This window comes from Musca domestica, unplaced genomic scaffold (genome assembly GCF_030504385.1).
Source record: "Musca domestica strain aabys unplaced genomic scaffold, Musca_domestica.polishedcontigs.V.1.1 6, whole genome shotgun sequence".
NCBI lineage: Eukaryota > Metazoa > Arthropoda > Insecta > Diptera > Muscidae > Musca > Musca domestica.
In genome coordinates this window covers 21781747-21801203 of record NW_026712363.1, presented here as the reverse complement: position 1 = coordinate 21801203, position 19457 = coordinate 21781747, and the positions used below count along the sequence as shown (strand labels likewise).

General features: G+C 35.4%; 1 long non-coding RNA gene across 1 annotated transcript; it reads right to left on the bottom strand.

Moving 5' to 3' along the window:
• Positions 1–1603: 1603 nt before the first annotated feature.
• LOC131805743 (uncharacterized) lies at positions 1604–16021 on the bottom strand. The gene is made up of 2 exons (XR_009343803.1): positions 15778–16021; positions 1604–1719 (listed from the first exon to the last, which is right to left on the bottom strand). It is a non-coding gene; the product is annotated as an uncharacterized LOC131805743 (long non-coding RNA).
• Between the last annotated feature and the right edge of the window lie 3436 nt (positions 16022–19457).

The following is a 19457-nucleotide window of genomic DNA, read 5'->3' as shown; positions in this document are numbered from 1 at the left end:
TGAAAATCGATTCAGAATTGGATATGCCCTCCTCCCAAACCACAACTGCTCTAAAGCCAAATATTGCTAGGTGGTATGATCTACTTCAAATAAATTCTTCTGTTACGGGAGCTCTACTAAATATGCATAGTGGTGTAGGTTCCTTACTTGCACTTGGATTGTCAAACCTAAATCCCAAAAATTTTCGGGATCTTAGACCAGATTTTTTAATGTCTTTATATAGCCTTGACCATCTACAGCAGGACTGGAATATTTTGTAATACATTTCGCAGCACTTAATATAGATCTTTGGAAACTTATGAAGAAATTTGGAATAAAAAATTTAATTGGGTTTGGAAGTTTGAATTCCGAATAAAGTCTTATAATATGTTTTCGTTAAATTTTGAAATTTTGTTCTCTATGTTGGTATAAACCAATTTTTCAATATTTTCCATATAGATTCACGTTTTAGTGTAGTCCCATCATAAAAGTACCTCCTGGTTTTAATTATGTCGAGGGTATTGGTCACATATTCCGATTGATAGGTCAAGTAATAGGCACTGCTCCATTTCAGTTATTTCGAGGATCATGGCCACATTTCCAATAGGTTATTATGGACGTATAAAATTTTTTTTTAAAAGTTTTGAGTCCTCGGTCCAATTTTTCATTTATTTTTAGAATTTGTGTGTCCAAAAAGACATTTAGACCCCCATGTCTCTTTGGATCAAATCCGTTTTAGGATTATTCGATCATGCAAATGTTGGCCGTAACCAGCAATTAACACTCTTTGTAGTCTAAGGATGTTTACATGCTTCTTTCCTGAAACCACTGTTCAATGAGTTGTGTGTGCGCTGTTTAAGCAAGGACGACGATTTATTACAACCCATTCTAGTCGCTCCAAGTTTTATCCCCCACCAAACCACAACGAGAGCTGACATGATAACTACTCTGTTTAAGATTGCTACTTTACCTTTTGTCGCATTAGCTTGACTTTCCTGAGCGAACACCTTCGCTTCGCTGCAATATTGCTTGTGTGACTCGAAGTCAAGTTGATCTCCCCAGATATTCGGTCTAATGAAAACATAGTGTTAAGTGCTTAAACACAAAACTATGATATATTTAAAGACCATTTTAATATGTAATGCTGTGCTGTTTGATTATCTAGAAGTCGTTACTTGGGCTCCTATTGGAGGTTCATTTCTGCAAAGGTTGCTTGGTTTTGTGAAAAGACACAGCGAGTTGTGTGTCTTAAATGCTGATGAAATGAATTCAAATTTTTGGTGGGTGACAATGTGTCTGTCTGTGAAGACATTAACATTTCACTTTGATGTTTGCTTTTATTCAAGTTATCCTCTTGTCACCAATGACTTAAAGTGTATTAAAATGGGAAAGATATTGGGGTTAATGTTTTGAATTTTTGACTATTGGAGGAATAAAGAAGGCAACATTTTCGTACTTACAGAAGTGAATAGCCATACTAGACGATGCAAATAGCTAGGTTGGATCATAAACCTTTAAATAAAACAAAGCATATCAAAATTATTCTGAAGTTTAAATAAACCTTTTTTTGTCTTATATATCTTTTAGTATCGGTACAAAAAAAAAGAAACAAGTAACAATTATGTTAGGTTCAGTAATAACATTTAATAATATTAATCTGTTGCAAAATTATAAAAAATTGTTATTGCAATAATCAATATTTCCTTTATGATATTGAAAAGAGTTAAAATTGTTGCCATTCTGGAAGAAAAAAAAAAATAAAAAAATAAATAAAATAAAAATAAAATAATTAAAATGCTTGGCATCGGGAGCTAATGCTACATGTGTCCTAAATCGTGGATCTACATGGTGAGATAAAACAAAAAAACTGCAACAAAATCGAACGCCATAATTTTCACATTTTTATACCCTCCACCATACATAGTATGGAGTTCGTCATTCCGTTTGTAACTCATCGAAATAATAATTTTAGACCCAACAAAGTATATAAATTCTTGATCAGTGTAAGATTCTAAGACGATTTAGCAATGTCCGTCCGCCTGTCCGTCTGTTGAAATCACGCTACAGTCTAAACGAATTAAGATAGGAAGCTAAAATTTTGCACAGATCCCTCTTTTGTCTGCAGGCAGGTCAAGTTCGAAGATGGGATATATCGGTCCACGATATCGTATAGCCCCCATATAACGGTACCCCCCGATATTCGGTATTTTGATGATTTTAGCCACATTTTCTAATGGAATGGTCTGAAAATCCACACAAGAAGTTCATTGTGGGTACTTTATCCCTTGGAAAAGAATTATCTATATAAGTCCACGATATCGTATAGTCCCCATATACCAATGAAACCGCCACACGCTGCCCAAATGTTGCTCTGCGGTATTTGGCCCATTCCCGGCGAGGCGCTTGCTTGAGGCGATAGACACTTTGTTTTTTTTTTTGTACCAACCTAACTTTCCAAAATACTCCAGACACAATAGTCCAACGGGTTGGTATCCCGTGATTTTGGTGGCCGTTGTGCGCTGGAAATGAAGTGACGAACCTCATTTTGTAACCATTCTTGGATGGCGCGTGCTAAGTGCGATGGTGTTGACTCCTGTTGGAATGTCCAAGGTCTGCGGCCAAACTATTCGCGTGCCCAAGGCTTTAATACACCCTCCAAAATATTTTCGGGATAATATTCGGCATTTATTCTGATGCAACGGTCGGTCGATTAATACGAGCGTAGAGCGACCATTGGCTGTTATGGCGGCCCTCACCATCACCATGGCCGGCGCTTGAGTTCTGGTGGCCAACCGAAGAGGCACATTTTCAGCTGACGTCTTTGGCAGGTAAACACCATCATTTTGTTTGTTTACAAACTGCGGGACAACGAATGTTTCCTCATCGGAGAAAACAAAATTCGGCAGTTCATCACTTTCGGGCAAGCGAAGGAACTCTTTAGCTCTTTTGAGTCTGTTGTCTTTCTGTTGCGGTGTAAGTTCTTGCAATGTCTTGGAATTTCAATAGCTCATTTTCAATATCTGCCGAATAGAATATTGCGATATGTTCAGCTCACGAGACAGTTTACTAACACTGCGATGCGAACCATTTCTGCTGATGTTGCTGTTGTCTTCCGTCCACTTCCTGGACGTCGGGCTACGCTATCAGTATCACGATGACGAGCGATGGTACGAGACACAAAAGATTTATTCACATTTAAATGCTGGAGTGCTCTAGCGATAGCCACTTGTGGTTTTCCAGCCAAACATAAATAAATCACACTATCACGCTTGAATTCCATCACGACTAACATTTTCTCTGGAAAATTCTCACCAAAATGCTTTTGTACGCTTGTAAACAATATAATGAACTGTAACTGGTATAATTTTAACAGCTGTTGGACCAGTGGCTTGATAATGACAGGAGTCTGAAATTTGTTCCAGTTTTTTCATCTCACCCTATAGGTAGGTCTCCTTTCCAAAATCTTTCTCAAACTTATTTCTGATCCGGGTGTCTGGCAATTTTAGTATTCCAATCACAGTTTGAGTAAGTATTAGTGATAAATGTATATTTTCTTGAATGTGCCTTAACAGAAAAGTCCAGGAAAAATTTAGCAGGCGTATGTGTCACTTCCAAACTTTATTAGCAATGATAACTTCATTTCATTCACAAAGCCAATATTCCAATGGGTATCATTATTAGCATTATCAGTAAGAAACAAGTAAAAAAACATTAAGTTCGGCCGGGCCAAACTTTTAATACCCTCCACCTTAGGGTAAAGGAAACATTAGAAGAAATATGGCAAAAACCATTAAAATGTCGAATATCGGGAGGTACCGTTATATGGAGGCTATATCAAATGTGTAGGTCCACGATTTGATATAGCCTCCAATGTTTCGCCAAAGGACTTAGAACACATTATGACCAACAAATTCCAATTTTCAGACAAATCCGTGAAGAAATGTGGAAAAATTCATCAAATGGGAGGTACCGTTATATGGAGGCTATACCAAAAACGTGGACCTATAATTGCAATGACTCGCCACACGAACTGGGACCCATTATGATCTACAACTACCAATTTTCAGAGAAATTCTTGAAAAAATGTGTCAAAAATCATCAAAATACCGAATATTGGGAGGTACCGTTATATCGGGACTATATCAAAACGTGGACCTATACATACAATGTTTCGCCACACGAACTAGGACCTATTATGACCCACAAATACCAATTTTTAGAAAAATCAGTAAAAAAATGTGGCAAAAACCATCAAAATACCGAATATCGGGAGGTACCGTTACATGGGGACTATACCAGAACGTGGACCAATACAAGCAATGTTTTGCCACACGCACAGGGACCCGTTATGACCTACCAATACCAATTTTCAGATAAATCCGTGAAAAAATGTGGCAAAAATCATCAAAATACCGAATATCGAGTAGTACCGTTATATGGGGGCTATACCAGAACATTTTCAATACCAACCATCCTAGACACAACTCAAATTGCTTTGCTAAATTTTGGCGCTCTACGTCAAATAATGTGGGTTGTATCGCGATATCAACAGACAGACATACAGACGGACATCGTTAAATCGACTTAGAATTTTATGCTGATTATGAATATATATACCTTATGGGGTCTACGACGAATATTTAAGGATGTTACAAACGGAATGACAAAGTTAATATACCCTCCTTTCCAAAGTGGAGGATATAAAAAAATGATTACATTTTTCAGATTTAGAATTGCTCCCTTAGATATCTCAATCCCATTCAATGTGCACCAAATGTGTAATACCAGTCAAAATAGAAGTACATATCAGGTGAATAGTATATATGAAGCTATACTTATGTTTGATCCGATTTCATATACGAGCTTTTGGGCTGTGCCAAAATTTCATCCTATTCGTGCAGACCGAGTCCTGCGAGATCTGTGCAATATTGGATATTGCTACCATATTTATCTTCGTCTGATTTTAAGGTTGTTGTCCGCCATATGTTTAATATCAGCCCAAATCGGACTAAATTTAACACAGCCTAAAGTTTCGTATACCAAATCGGATAAAATATATGAAAAGCTTCATATATATTTTTCACGTGATATGCACTCAATTGCAAATAAATACAATGCTAAATATCAAATGCAGACTAGAAATACCTTTGTCAAATTTTTTTAAAATCGGATCAGATTTTCACATGGATTCCATACATATTTCCCGTTTAATTTGAAGAAATGTATGTAACAATCACGTTTCGTTTGTAGTTGTTGAATTTTGGACCATACGATTAATTTCCGGCTAAAATAAAATCTGCCAAGTTTGGACCTAATCAGTTTAGATATAGCTCCATCAAATGTTGTGGAAATATATTTTTAAAGTTTCCATATATTAATGGCATGCTAAAAATGTATACTTCCTATGGGTTGTGGTCTCCAGCGACCCAGAGAATTTTTCCCTAAATTTAATCTTTTTTAATTTCTTTCTAATATTTTTAAGTCCATCTCCCTATAAATCTCAGGATCACTTTTGCATTGAAAGCTTTTCGAGTATAGTAATATGACTTACAACTGAATATCATTCTTGTTTAACTTTCTTTAATTCAAATTTTAAAAAAACAACATTTCAATGATTATACAATATGCAATACATTGTTGTAAATCTAGTTGCTTAACGTTTTATTTCCCATCCAGTAAAATTTTTCATTCCAAAAAAAAAAAAAAAATGGAGAAACTCAAATCTACATATTATGCTATCAAAATGTACTTCACATGACCACCAAAAAGGAAACTTTCAGTTTCATAATTTATTTATGGCAAAACCTAGAATGGATGAACGTTTCGCCTTCTGTGCCACACACACAAACACACAGGGCAGAGAGTGATGATGGCGGTTTGTTATGTTGCTGCAACTGTGGCTTAATGCAAGGACTGAGAGACAGTTAAGTAAATGTACATATGTGTGCATTTAGATATTTGAAACGAAGGAAAAGGTACCTTATGTAGTAGTTGGGTGTGACAGTTGTTAAACATACAAGGGTTTGAGGTCAATTTTGGATGGTATGTTAGTATAAGTGTATGAAACAAAGACTAAAGAAGGATACTTTGGAATTTTACTACCAGTAACTTTTCCCCATATTAATTAACTGTTAGGTTGACACTCTCTGGTACCTACCCCAGAATATTTAAAATCTTAAAAAGATGAATTAAGGGACATATAATATTAGCAATTAAACTCATCATAAACCAGCAAAGAAAGGTCAAAAGTCGGAAAAATTTTTGTAATGGGAATTTATGTGAAGTAGATCATGCCAACTATGAACCAAATCACATTGCTGTATAGTGCATCATGCACCCGAGATAAAGATTATATTAAACAAGTAAAAAAGCTGTAAGTTCGGCCAGGCCGAATTTTGAATACCCTTCACCATTTGGCACAAATTTGGCAATTTTCAAAACAATAAAATCCGTTAAAAATTCTGTTAGAGTCTATGCGACGACATGAACCTGCAAAGGCAACTCTTGTCATAACCTATTGCAATATTCAAATGCGAAACTTGAAAAATATCTGTTTATAATGTAGCTAAAATCAGAATACCGAATATAGGGAGGTACCATGGGGGTTATAAAACGTGGACCTGCACAGACAATTTCCTGGCATAGGTTGAAGTATCCATTACGAACTTCAAATGCCACATTTGAAACAATTCCGGTGAATCATGTAGCTAAAATCATTAAAATACCGAATATCGGGAAGTACCGTTATATGGGGGCTGTACGAAAACGGGGATCTGCAGAGACATATTACAGTCATAGGCTATAGTATCCATTTCGAACTTTAAATACCAAATTTGAAACAATTCCGATGAATAATGTCGCTAAAGTCATATAAGTATCGAATACCGGGAGGTACCGTTATATGGGGGATATACGAAGATGTGGGCCCGCACAGACAATTTTCATAGGTTGTAGTACCCATCACGAAGTACAAATACGAATTTTGAAACAATTCCGGAGAATAATGTCGCAAAAATCATCAAAATTCCAAATATCGGTACGTACCGTTACTTACGGGCTAAACGAAGACGTGGACCTGCACAGACAATTTTCTGTCATAGGTTGTAGTACCCATTACGAAGTGCAAATACCAAATTTGAAATAACTCCGATGAATAATGTCGCTAAAATCATTAAAATACCGAAAATCTGGAGGTACCGTTATGTGGGGGCTATATCAAAACGTGGACCTACGTGGCCCATTTTCAATACCAAAAGTCCTGTTGACATAATACACATTTGAGTAAAATTTAATTAACCTACTTCATCTATTTCGGAAGCTAAAGTTATTTACACTGACGGATTGCCGGACAGACAGACGAACAGAGGACGGACGCTAAATCAACATAGAATTTTATGCTGATCAAGAATATATATAATTTGTGGGGTCAAAAATGTGTATTTCGAGGTGTTACACAGGAATAATGGTGACGGTATAAAAATATATATCGGATACGAAACACAAAATGGAGACGTACATCCCAAAATTCACTCCACTTGGACCGATATTAGCCATTATTTGCACAATAAACCTGAAATCGCTATATCCAAATCTTAGCCATTCTCTATAAAATTTGGCAAATGTATTTCTGACCTCTACAAGATATCTGGTACTAAATATCATTGTTGTCGAATGCATATTATGTCGGAGCTACAGGTATATCTGAACATATTACTCCAAATTTGATGTACTTGCTGCTAGACTGAATTTGGGCGGATGTGCCAAAATTCAAGTCATTTGGACTAATATTGGGTATTTGGTGCACATTTAACCCGAAATAGGTTGAAGATATATATGGGAGTTACATCTAAATCTGAACCGATCTTGACAAAAATTGATACACATGTTTCAGAGCTGTATCTGATATCAGGTAACAAATATCATTGTTGTGGAAACAATGTTACGCGTGTGAGGGTCTTTAAACCCTAAATCGGATGAAACATACATATGGGTGCTATAGCTATATCTGCACCGATTTTCTCCAAATTTATTGTAATTGCTTCTAGACTGAATTCGGTCGAATGAGTCAATTTTTAGGTCATTTGGACTGATGTTGGCCATTTAGTGCACAATTAACCCGAAATCGGTTGAAGATATATATGGGAGCTATATCTAAATTGGAAACATATCTCACAAGTTTCAATAGGGTTCGTCTTTGGTCCAAAATAATATTGTTTCGAAAATTTCATCTAAATCGGATAATAAATGCGACTTGAATTTTGTTCACAAAAATACATGGACAGACGGACGGACCGACGTGCTTTAATCGACTCAGAAAGTGATTCTATGAAGATCCTCAATGATAACTATGAGTGTATCTCGCTTCCTTCTCCATGTTACAAGCAAATGCACAAAGACATAATATCCTTACCTCTGTGTGGTGTAGGGCATAAACAATATAAATTACCATACAAAACTTTAAATTCCTTGCTCCTGACGTATACGCTTTGATTGTACTCATACGCCGTATATACTTTTTGTCCAGCGAATGAATCGCAAATTTCTAAATGTATCTTGACAACAAGCTTGCATGCGACCATTTCGCATGTTTTCCCCAATATCACCCAGAAAACCTTAACCTTTAATTTCCCCACTCATATTCCATGGGGTACTCCAGAAAACTGAATATCAGCAGTTGTTAGAAAAGTTCATGGCTGTAAAAACTTTTGTTTGAAGGTTTTATGCAACAATGTCTTTAATATGCACACATACACATGCACACACACATATATGTATACACTCTATGTTCCATGTTGCTCATATGCAAACAAGAACGCAAACAACACAAACAACATCTATTTTGGGGGTAATTCTTGAATATTTTTTCCAGGGATTTTATTTGTTAGTAGAAAAACTGTTATTTCGTTCGGCTCCAAACAAACAAAAACAAAAAGGCGAAATAAAATAAATTTGTCTATCTTGCAGTCAGTGAGTCAGTCGGTTGGGGAGACGACGGCTACGACGGCAATGCACCATGAAAAATATGAGTGATGTACAAATACACAGACATGCAACTCGAGGAAAATATAGAAAAAAACTTTATTTTTTTTCGAACAAAAAGTAGCATTTTATTTGTTGCTCTGCTTTAACAACTTCATGGCTGGTGAACAGCTGCCGTCCCGCACCAACAACCTTAGTATCCGTCTTGTGGTATGAAATCATTTTTCCATATGCTTTGCCTTGAAAAATTCTCCAGATGTGTGAATGAAATTTTGTGCATATATTTGCAGCGGGTTGAGAACATGTCCCAGGCAACAATTTTTTGGGACGGAGGATAATTATTATGAATAAAATAATGATAATTAATACTAAAGGGCGATTTATAAGAACTGTAGAACAGCTTTTATGCCCTTCACCATACAATAGAGGGTATATTTGATGTTTATTAACTCCTCGAAATACTCATATCAAACCCAACAAATAATATATATTCATGATCAGCGTAAAATTCTAAGTCGATTTAGCCATGTCCGTCTGTCTCTCTGTTGTCATCACCCTATCTTTCGAATGAATTGAAATAGAAGGCTAAAATTTTGTTTATTTTTCCAGTAGGCAGGTTAAGTTCGTAAATGGGCCATGTAGGTCCACATTTTCATATAGCCCCCATATAACGGTGCCTCACCATATTCGGTATTTTGATGATTTTAGCGACATAACATACCGGAATTGTCTCAAATTTCGTATTTGAAGTTCAAAATGGATACTACCGCCTTCGTATAGGCCTCATATATCAGTACCTCCTTCTAATCGGTATTTTGACGATTTTGGGTACAATACTCAACGCAATAGTTTGAGATGTTGTATTTGAAGTTCGGAATGGATGCTACAGCCTGTGACAGAGAGTTGTCCATGCAGGTTCAGGTTTTCGTACAGCCCCCCCTATAACGGTACCTCCCAATATTCCGTATTTTGATGATTTTAGCTACATTATTCCCTGTTTATTTAAAGTTTCGAAATTGAATATGGTAATGGCTTATGACAAACGTAGTCTAGAGACCCTATAACGGCTCTATTCGGTATTTTTAAGATTATAATAGAATTTTTAACGGATTCTATTTTTTGAAAATTTCGAAATTCATTCTAAATGGTGGAGGGTATTCAAAGTTCGGCCCGGCCGAACTAACTGCTTCTTAACTTTAAAAAAAAAAAAACGAAAATAAATGAAATCTTTCATATTGAATTTACCGAGGGGAATATTGTTATAACCATTGAACAATGTATCGAAATCCAATTTTTATGCCAAAATTATTTTAACGTTTCCATATTTAAACCCTAGTTTCAACAGTGTCCTCAATATCAAATTTCAGAATTTCAGCTCAATCTCTTCAACCAATATCAAATTTCGTAAAAGTTACTACGAATATCCACAACAATCTACATCTCTCAACCCTGGATACCAACAGTAATCCAAAATTAGTAACATTAAGTACTTTTCGAACAATTATAGTACCCAGTTTAGTACCACTTAGAACTTTTAGAACAATTATAGCACACATTTCCAAAACCACCTCCATATCTTTACCACAGATACCAACAGTGATATCTATATTAGGATTTAAGCTCATTCATTCACCCAAAACCAAATTAAGTAATATTTAGTACTTCTCGTATAGTTATAGAAAAATTCCCAAAACCATCCCCATATCTCAATTCTGGATACTAACAGAGTTTTCAATATCAAATTTGGGGATTCCCACCCTTTTGTTTTTTTTTTTTTTTTTGTTACGAAGGCTCTATTAAATACGAATAGTGGTGTAGGGTATCATATAGTCGGCCCTGCCGGCTTTTGACCTTACCTTACTGGTTTATCTTGTCAAATTTCAGTGCATAGGTGAAGGTTTCCATCTCTAATGCGTATAAATGCAAGGGATTTGTAAATATAAACTTTGACAATGAGATGTTGTCAAATGAATAATTTTGAAAAAAAAAAAAAATAAAAAAAACTGTAAGTTCGGCCTGGCCGAACTTTGAATACCCTCCACCATTTGGCACGAATTTGGTAACTTAAAAAAATAAAATAAAATCCGTTAAAAGTTCAGTTTAAATCTTAAACATACCGAATGTAGAGGTTACAATAGGGTCTATGGACCTGCATAGGCCACTTTTGTCAAAAGCCATTACAATACTCAAATGCGAAGCTTGAAAAAAATATGTTTATAATATAGCTAAAATCACCAAATTACCGAATATCGGGAGGTACCGTTATATGGGGGCGACACCAAAACGTGAACCTGCACAGACAATTTTCTGTATTATCCATTGGGAACTTCAAATACCAAATTTGAAACAATTCCGGTGAATAATGTCGCTAAAATCATCAAAATACCGAATATCGGGAGGTACCGTTATATGGGGGCTATGCGAAGACGTGCAACTGCGCAGACAATTTTCTGTCATTGACTGTAGTATCCATAAGCAAATACCAAATTTGATACAATTCCGGTGAATAATGCGCTAAAATTATCAAAAATATCGTTATATGGAGGCTATACGATGACGTTGGCCTTTTTTGTCATTGGCTGTAATACCTTTTATGAATTCCAAATACGAAACTTGAGACTACTTCGGTGAATAATATCCCTAAAATCGCCAAAATGTTGTATATCGGAAGGTACCGTTGTATATGGGCTATACGTGCCGTTGTATGTTTGCTATACGTTATCGTGGACCTATATAGAAATTTCTCTTCCAGAAAGTAAAGTGCTTGGATAGAACTTCTAGTATGCATTTTTTAGACATTTCCATTGAAAATGGAGTTATAATCATCAAAATATTGGATATCGGGACGTACCTTTATATAGGGACCATACGATATCGTGGACCCTCTTCCAGTGGATAAAGTACTCACACGAAAACCCTTGTGTGGATTTTCAGACAATTCCATTGAAAAATGTGACTAAAATCATAAAAATACCGAATATCTGGGGTACCGTTATATGGGGGCTATACGATATCGTGGACCGATGTGGACATCTTCGAACTTGACCTATCTGCAGGCAAAAGACAGATCTGTGCAAAATTTTACCTTCCTATCAAAATTCGTTTTGACTGTAGCGTGATTACAACAAACGGACGGACAGGGCTAAATCGTCTGAGAATTTTACGCTGATCAAGAATATATATATATATATATATATATATATATATATATATATATATATATATATATATATATATATATATACATATATATATATATGTATATACTTTGTTGGGTCTATAATTATTATTTCGATGAGTTGCAACCAGAATGACGAACTTAATATACCCTCCATAGTATGTATGGTGGAGGGTATGAAAATGGTATTGAGGAATTGGGAATAGATTGAACTGATAAATTTTGTTGAGGGTTAAAATTTTTTTTTAATTTTTACCTTTGGGGTATTTGGGGCGTTGAAAAAAAGCAGATTTTTGGAAATTCGTAAATTAAAGTTGGAAATTATACATGAGTGTAGAAAATAGTCCTGCGTTATCACTTACCGATTTATTAGAGCTATAACTTTGACATTTGAGCAAATGTTGAGATAACACAGGAATTTAAGAAAGGTTAAAATATGGTCAGAAAATTCGAAAAAATCGTTATAGAGCATTTCGAAATCCTATACCCTACACCACAAGGTGGTCAGGGTATTATGTCTTTGTGCATTTGTTTGTAAGAGGCAAAAGGAAAAGAGATAGACCCATAGTTCCTTTTGATGATCTGCATAGAATCACATTCTGAGTCGATTTATGCATGTCCGTCCGTCCGTCTGCCTGTCTGTCCGTCTGTCCATGTATTTTTGTAAACAAAGTACAGTTCGCATTTATTGCCCTATCCAGATGAAATTTTGCACAAATCATTTGTTTGGCCCAAAGACGAACCCTATTGAAATTGGAGATATTCGGTAAAAATTTAGATATAGCTCCCATATATATCTTCGTACGATTTGCCTTTTATTGTGCACCAAACGTCTAATATCTGCCCGAATTGTATGGAATTTCGCACATACAACCAAATTAGACCTGGAAATAAATATGCCAAACTTGAAGAGTTACAAACAGAATGACGAACTTAATATACCCTCCATATTTCAGATATAGCTATAGCTCCCATATATATTGTTCATCCGATTTGTTATTTTTGTCCTCCGCAACCGTAATATGCACTTTGTAACAACAATATTTGGGGAAATATATCAAATGCAGCTCAGAAATACTTTTGCTAAATTTTATTGATATCGGTTCAGATTTGGATTTAGCTTCCATATATAACTTTGTCCGATTTACCTTTTATTGTTCACCAAACGTCTAATATTTGCCCAAATGAGATGGAATTTGGCACATACGATCGAATTGAGTCTAGAAAGTAGTATGCCAAATTTGGTAAAGATCGATTCAGATATAGCCATAGCTACAATATATATTCTTCACCCGATTTGTTATTTTTGTCCTCCGCAGGCATAATATGCAATCTGTAACAACAATATTTTGGGAAATGTATCAAATACAGCTCAGAAATATCTTTGCCAAATTTAATCGAGATTGGTTCAGATTTGGATATAGCTCCCATATATATCTTTGTCTGATTTCAAATTAATTATTTTAACTAATTTTTCAAATTCAATTATATTTTTTATCAAATATTTTGCCATTACTATTCTTAATTTTCCGATCGACTTATTTCTTTTTCATATTTGTCGCCATTACCGTTCCTGGGTTATTCATCTCCACACACTATAAACTATAACTACTTCTGATGCGGTTGTTGCTCCTTTTTTCCGGTTGCCACATGAAAAGAAGGAACAATTTTAATTACACTTTTGGTTTCTCATTTTTGTTATTTTTTTACTTCTTTTTTCACATTTTTTTCTCTCCTTACTTTCCAAATGTTCAATTTATAATCATTATTTATGCATGAGATACAAGATGCTTTTAATTATTAAAAAATTCATTTGCATTCTTTCGTTTCGTTTTATTTGCTGCTGTTGTTGCTGCTGCTGCTACTAAACAACAAAATACGAAGTATTGGAAGAGCAATAAAAACCATAAACGCTGCACTCACCGAATGTCTGACTGACTGACGGGGTCCTGCAGCACTACTGCTGCTGAGGTGTTAGAATGACGAGAAACACTCAAGATGGCCTTTTCGGTGTGGCTGGCTTAGCTTGTTAAGCCAAGTCAAAGACACTTGACGAATTAATGGACATCTCTAATTAAGGCAGGGAATTAAAGAAGAAGACAAAAAAAAAAAAAAACAGCATCGGTAAACCGAGCAGCTAAGGATGGGAATAAGTTCTTAATGGCTAAAGAAAAAGAGTTGATCAAAGGGAATTAAAGAATCAACATAATTGCGAAAACCGTGTGAACAGGACAGGTGTTAGATATATAGTTTTGTGGCGAAGGTGGTTTAGAGCTGAGTTTGGTTTTTAATATTTTATAAGGGCTAAAATAAATGTTATGATGGAATATCCCACCCCGACTAATAGGAGATTACTGATAGTGATGGAACATCTTATGACTTGTGGAAGAATACATTTTGATATTTTTAAAAGTCGAGATATTCTATGACACAGTATAATTTGAGAGCTTTACAATCCGCGGACACAATTTTTTTTATAAAGTTCCCAATTAGGTAGACTGTAAGAAAGCAAAATCCCAAAAAAATTCACAACTAATTTCAAACTATGACTTACCTCCTACCACTACCAAGGGTATTTCCTTTCTCGGAATCTATTTCAATGCCAAAGGCAAAATTCTAAATCAAAAGACAATGTGTATATGTGTTTTGGGCAGCGTGAACTTCCTTTATATATCCAGGGACTTGCAAGCGCCCTGGATAGCCTGGATGCCGTAACGTATATATAACATTAAAAGCCAAGGCCGGCTTAGTGAGATATTTGATTAAGATTGAATTTGATTGAAAAATTTAATTCCAGAAGACAGAAATACGTCGGTTTTGCGGAAGACGTGGCATATTTTATGAAATACTTAAAATATTTAAATATATTTCGTGATTTGTTTGATTTTCAGTTATTAGATTTAGACATACTGACTTATAGGGACATTCAGACGTATTTCTATTAATTCCTCTTATTAAGTACTCTTAAATCTACTTTTCCAAGGTGAAGGTTATAAATCCACCTAGAAAAGGAGGGTATACTAATTTTGTCATTCCGTTTGTAACATCTCTAAATATTCGCTACAGACCCCATAAAGTAGATATATTCATAATCAGCATTAAATTCAAAGTCGATTTGATGATGACCGTCTGTCTGTCCGTCCGTCTCTCTGTTGAAATCGAGATACAGTCCACATTATTTGACGTAGAGCTCGAAATTTTGGCATAACAATATGTATTATGTCTAGGATGGTTCATATTGAAAATCATATATATCGGTCCACGTTCCTAAATAGGGATATCGAACAGTTGTAGTTCATTTTTTCCAAGACCACCTCCATATTTCCAAGATCACCTGATAGGGTTTTTCGATAGTTACAATATATACTTTCAAAACACTTTCACAGCTACACATGAACAGGGATTTCCGGATTTCACCCAATACCAAATTTTCTTTTCGTCAACTTGTGGTACCTTTATCACTAAACACCCATAGGGGGGTCCCCAATACAATACCCTAAACCAAACTATTCTAAATGTCAGGATGACAGAGCAACAGAATAAATTCGGTTTTTGTTAATAGGCACGACATATCTTATGGAATATTTAAAACAAATTACTTAAATATCTACCACGGTTTGTAAAGCAAATGAATGACTTACCCTGCCCAATCAGTATTTATCGTATCCCATTCAGTATATTTATCTTCTTCATATTTCCATTTTCGTTTTGCGTTCTTTCAGATGTATTATTTTCGACCAATTTTAAGGAAACTCCATTATTGTTATGAAGACAGTTCTAATTCCACATAATATTTAATTAAATTGCTTATATGAGGATATTTTTCAAATCATATGTGAAATTCCATTGAATTTTCGTTTTCAAATATTTTTTTTTTTAATATGAATTTGCTTATTTTTGTCAATTTCGAATTTGAATTTCAATGCCAACTTGATAACATACAAAAAATGATTACAGGAAGAACTCAGTAAATTATTAAAGGACTAAAAATAGAAGACAAGTGTACGGACTTTTTGATAACTTACATCGAAGAGTAAGCAAAATAAAAAGGAAAAAGTTCCCACATCTTCGCCTTTTTTTAAAATTTTCCGACTAAAACTCCTTACAATTCGTTTATTTGTAGTGTCTTCGGCAATATTACTGATAATAATACGAAGATTATTTTGGTCTGATATTTAAGGCCTCAAGCGAGTTAATATTTTGTTTTTTTTTTTATTATGAAAAAAACTCTCTTTAAACAGGATCGTAGCAAGTCAAAATATTCCTTGAAATTATTAGCCTTAAAAATCTACTATAGGGTGGGATGAAAAAACTGCAACAAACTTCAGACTGCTGTCATTTCCAAGCCACTCGTCCGACAGCCGTTAAAATTATTCCAGTGACAGCTCATTATGTTGATTACAAGCGTACAAAAGCATTTCATTGGTCGTTTGAAGGCCATAATTCGTGCCAAAGGTGACCGATTCGAACAAATCTAAACTTATTCTAAAATATGATGCTACTTCCGACATTTTTTGCTTTCATTCAATAAAATTAAAAAAAATGTAACCAAATCCGTTTTTGGAATCGATCTAGAAATGTTTGTCCGTCCATCCATTTGATGCACACGATAACTCTCCAAGGGAGCCCCCGTTTTGGCTTAGAAAACTTAGATCGAGTTCGAAGATGAGCAATATTGGTCCAATCCTACTGGTACCTACCTCAAATAAGGTCAACAATTTCAAAGAAAATAATTTTCCTCATACAACAAAAGCAAATCATCCAATTTTGTTCAAACTGTGCAACCAAATAACCATATCAGTGCTAGGACGATACCATTCTACTGTCTCAAGTACCATCCTTACAAAGGGTCAAAATGTTGAATAATTTTATCCCTCATAAAATGCATAATAACCATCTTATTTAATGTAAAATTCAAACATTCCCATACTTTTACAAATACACATTCTGATAAATGATGTTTTGTTGGCAATTAACAAATTTGCCGTGATTATTAGATGTCAAAGCGAAATAAGTTTTTTCGCCTAGAAAAAAACAAAAAAATGACATCAAAACGAACAGACAGAGCTGTATTTTTTACCAATTCGCTTCCTGGCCGACCTTATACGAAGATTATTTTGGTCTGATATTTAGGGCTTAAGCGAGGTAATTTTTTGTCTTTTCTTAAAATATGAAAAAAAAAAAAAAAACTCTCTTTAAACAGGATCGTACCAAGTCAAAATATTCCTTGAAATTATTAGTCGTAAAAATCTACTATAAGGTGGGATGAAAAAACTGCAACCAACTCCAGACTGCTGTCATTCCTAAGCCACTCGTCCGACAGCTGTTAAAATTATTCCAGTGACAGCTCATTATATTGTTCACAAGCGTACAAAAGCATTTTGGTAAGAATTTTCCAGAAAAATTATTATTTGTGATGGAATTCAAGCGTGATAGTGTGATTTCTTTAGATTTGACTGGAAAATCACAAGTGGCTATCGTTAGAGCACTCCAGCATTTAAATGTGAATAAATCTTTTCTGTCTCGTACCATCGCTTGTTACCGTGATACTGGTAGCGTAGCCCGACGTCAAGGAAGTGGACGGGAAAAAACAGCAACATCAGCAAAAATGGTTCGAAAAGTAAAGAATCTACTTGATCGAAACCCGCCTCTCAGTGACCAAAAAATGGCTCGTGACCTGAACATATCCCAATATTCGATTCGGCAAATATTAAAAAATGAGCTAGGGCTAAAGCCATTGAAATTCCAAAAAGTGCAAGAACTTACACCGCAGCAGAAAGAAGATAGATTGCTTCGCTTGGCCGAAATTGGTTAACTGCCGAATTTTGTTTTCTACGATGAGAAAACATTCGTTGTCCAGCAGTTTGTAAATAAACAAAACAATCGCGTTTACTTACCAAAGAGGCTAGCTGAAAATGTGTTCGGTTGGCCACCAGAACTCAAGCGCCGGCCATGGTGGTGGTGTGGGCCGCCATAACAGAAAATGGTAGCTCTACGTTCGTATTAATCGACAGAGGCATCAGAAAATATGCCAAATATTGTCCGAAAATATTGTGGAGGGTGTATTTAAGCCTTGTGCACGCAAACATTTTGGCCGCAGACACTGGAAATTCCAACAGGACACAGCACCATTGCACTCAGCACGCGCCACCCAAGAATGGTGACAAAATGTGGTTCTTCGCTTCATTTCCAGCGCACAATGGCCACCAAAGTCTCCGGATAACAATCCGTTGGGCTGTTGTGTCTGAAGTATTTTAGAAAACAAGGTTGGCACTAAAAAATACCAAGGTGTCGATGACCTCAAGCAAACACTTCGCCGGGAATGGGTTAAAGTACCACAGAGCAACATTCGGGCAGCGTGTGACGGTTTAATTGGCCATTTGAAGGCCATAATTCGTGTCAAAGGCGACCAATTCGAACAAATCTATACTAATTTTAAAATTCGATGCTATTTCCGACATTTCTTGCTTTCATACAATAAAATTAAAAAAAAAAATGTAAAAATTATGTTGTTTGACTTTGTTTTTATATCACCCAGCATGCTTTATTCTGAGATTTATGGTCAAATTTTGTCAATTTTCAAAAATGATGCTTTATTGTAGATTTTTGCATAAACTCACATAAAGTATGGTTTTAAGTCTAAAACGTGTTTGTAATATATATAAATCCTTGGCGTTTAGGTAAGATTAAGCCCCTTGACGTCTTCTAGGACCTATATTAGAATTCAGTGTTTTTCTATTGCCTAATTTTTTGTTTTTAAATATGTTTACTTTCCACAATCCCGTTTAAAGTGACTTTTAAAACAAAGAATCAAAAAGGTTGATGACTTAAGCGAAGGCTAAAATTTTCCTAAAAATGTTTGTAGTGTGACGACGAAAGTCATTTCATTTGTTTTCGTCCCCACTTTGTTGTTTAATTGTCAAATTGTCAAATTTATTTGTGTAAATAATGAATTATTTATATAAATATGAATTTTCATAAACACCGCTTTTTATTTCCAAAACTTAACCAATCCCCCTCATAATTATTTACATCGATTTCTTGTTTGGCATTGATTTTAACACTGGACAGTTAGGTTCAATGACCGTCATATTCAAGGCCACGCAGTAACAGCGAGCAATGTTGTTAGATCAACGCACAACTGCAATGACAATGCACTGCACCAATGCATAGGCAGCCAACAACAAGCAAGCATCACAACGATCGATTCAACCAAAGCATTGCGCCAATGCATAAACGCACAACAACAAACAAGACTCACTGGGCATTGATGCTAATGCATGGTAGTGGAGACCGGACAACGCAGGCATAGCATAACAAC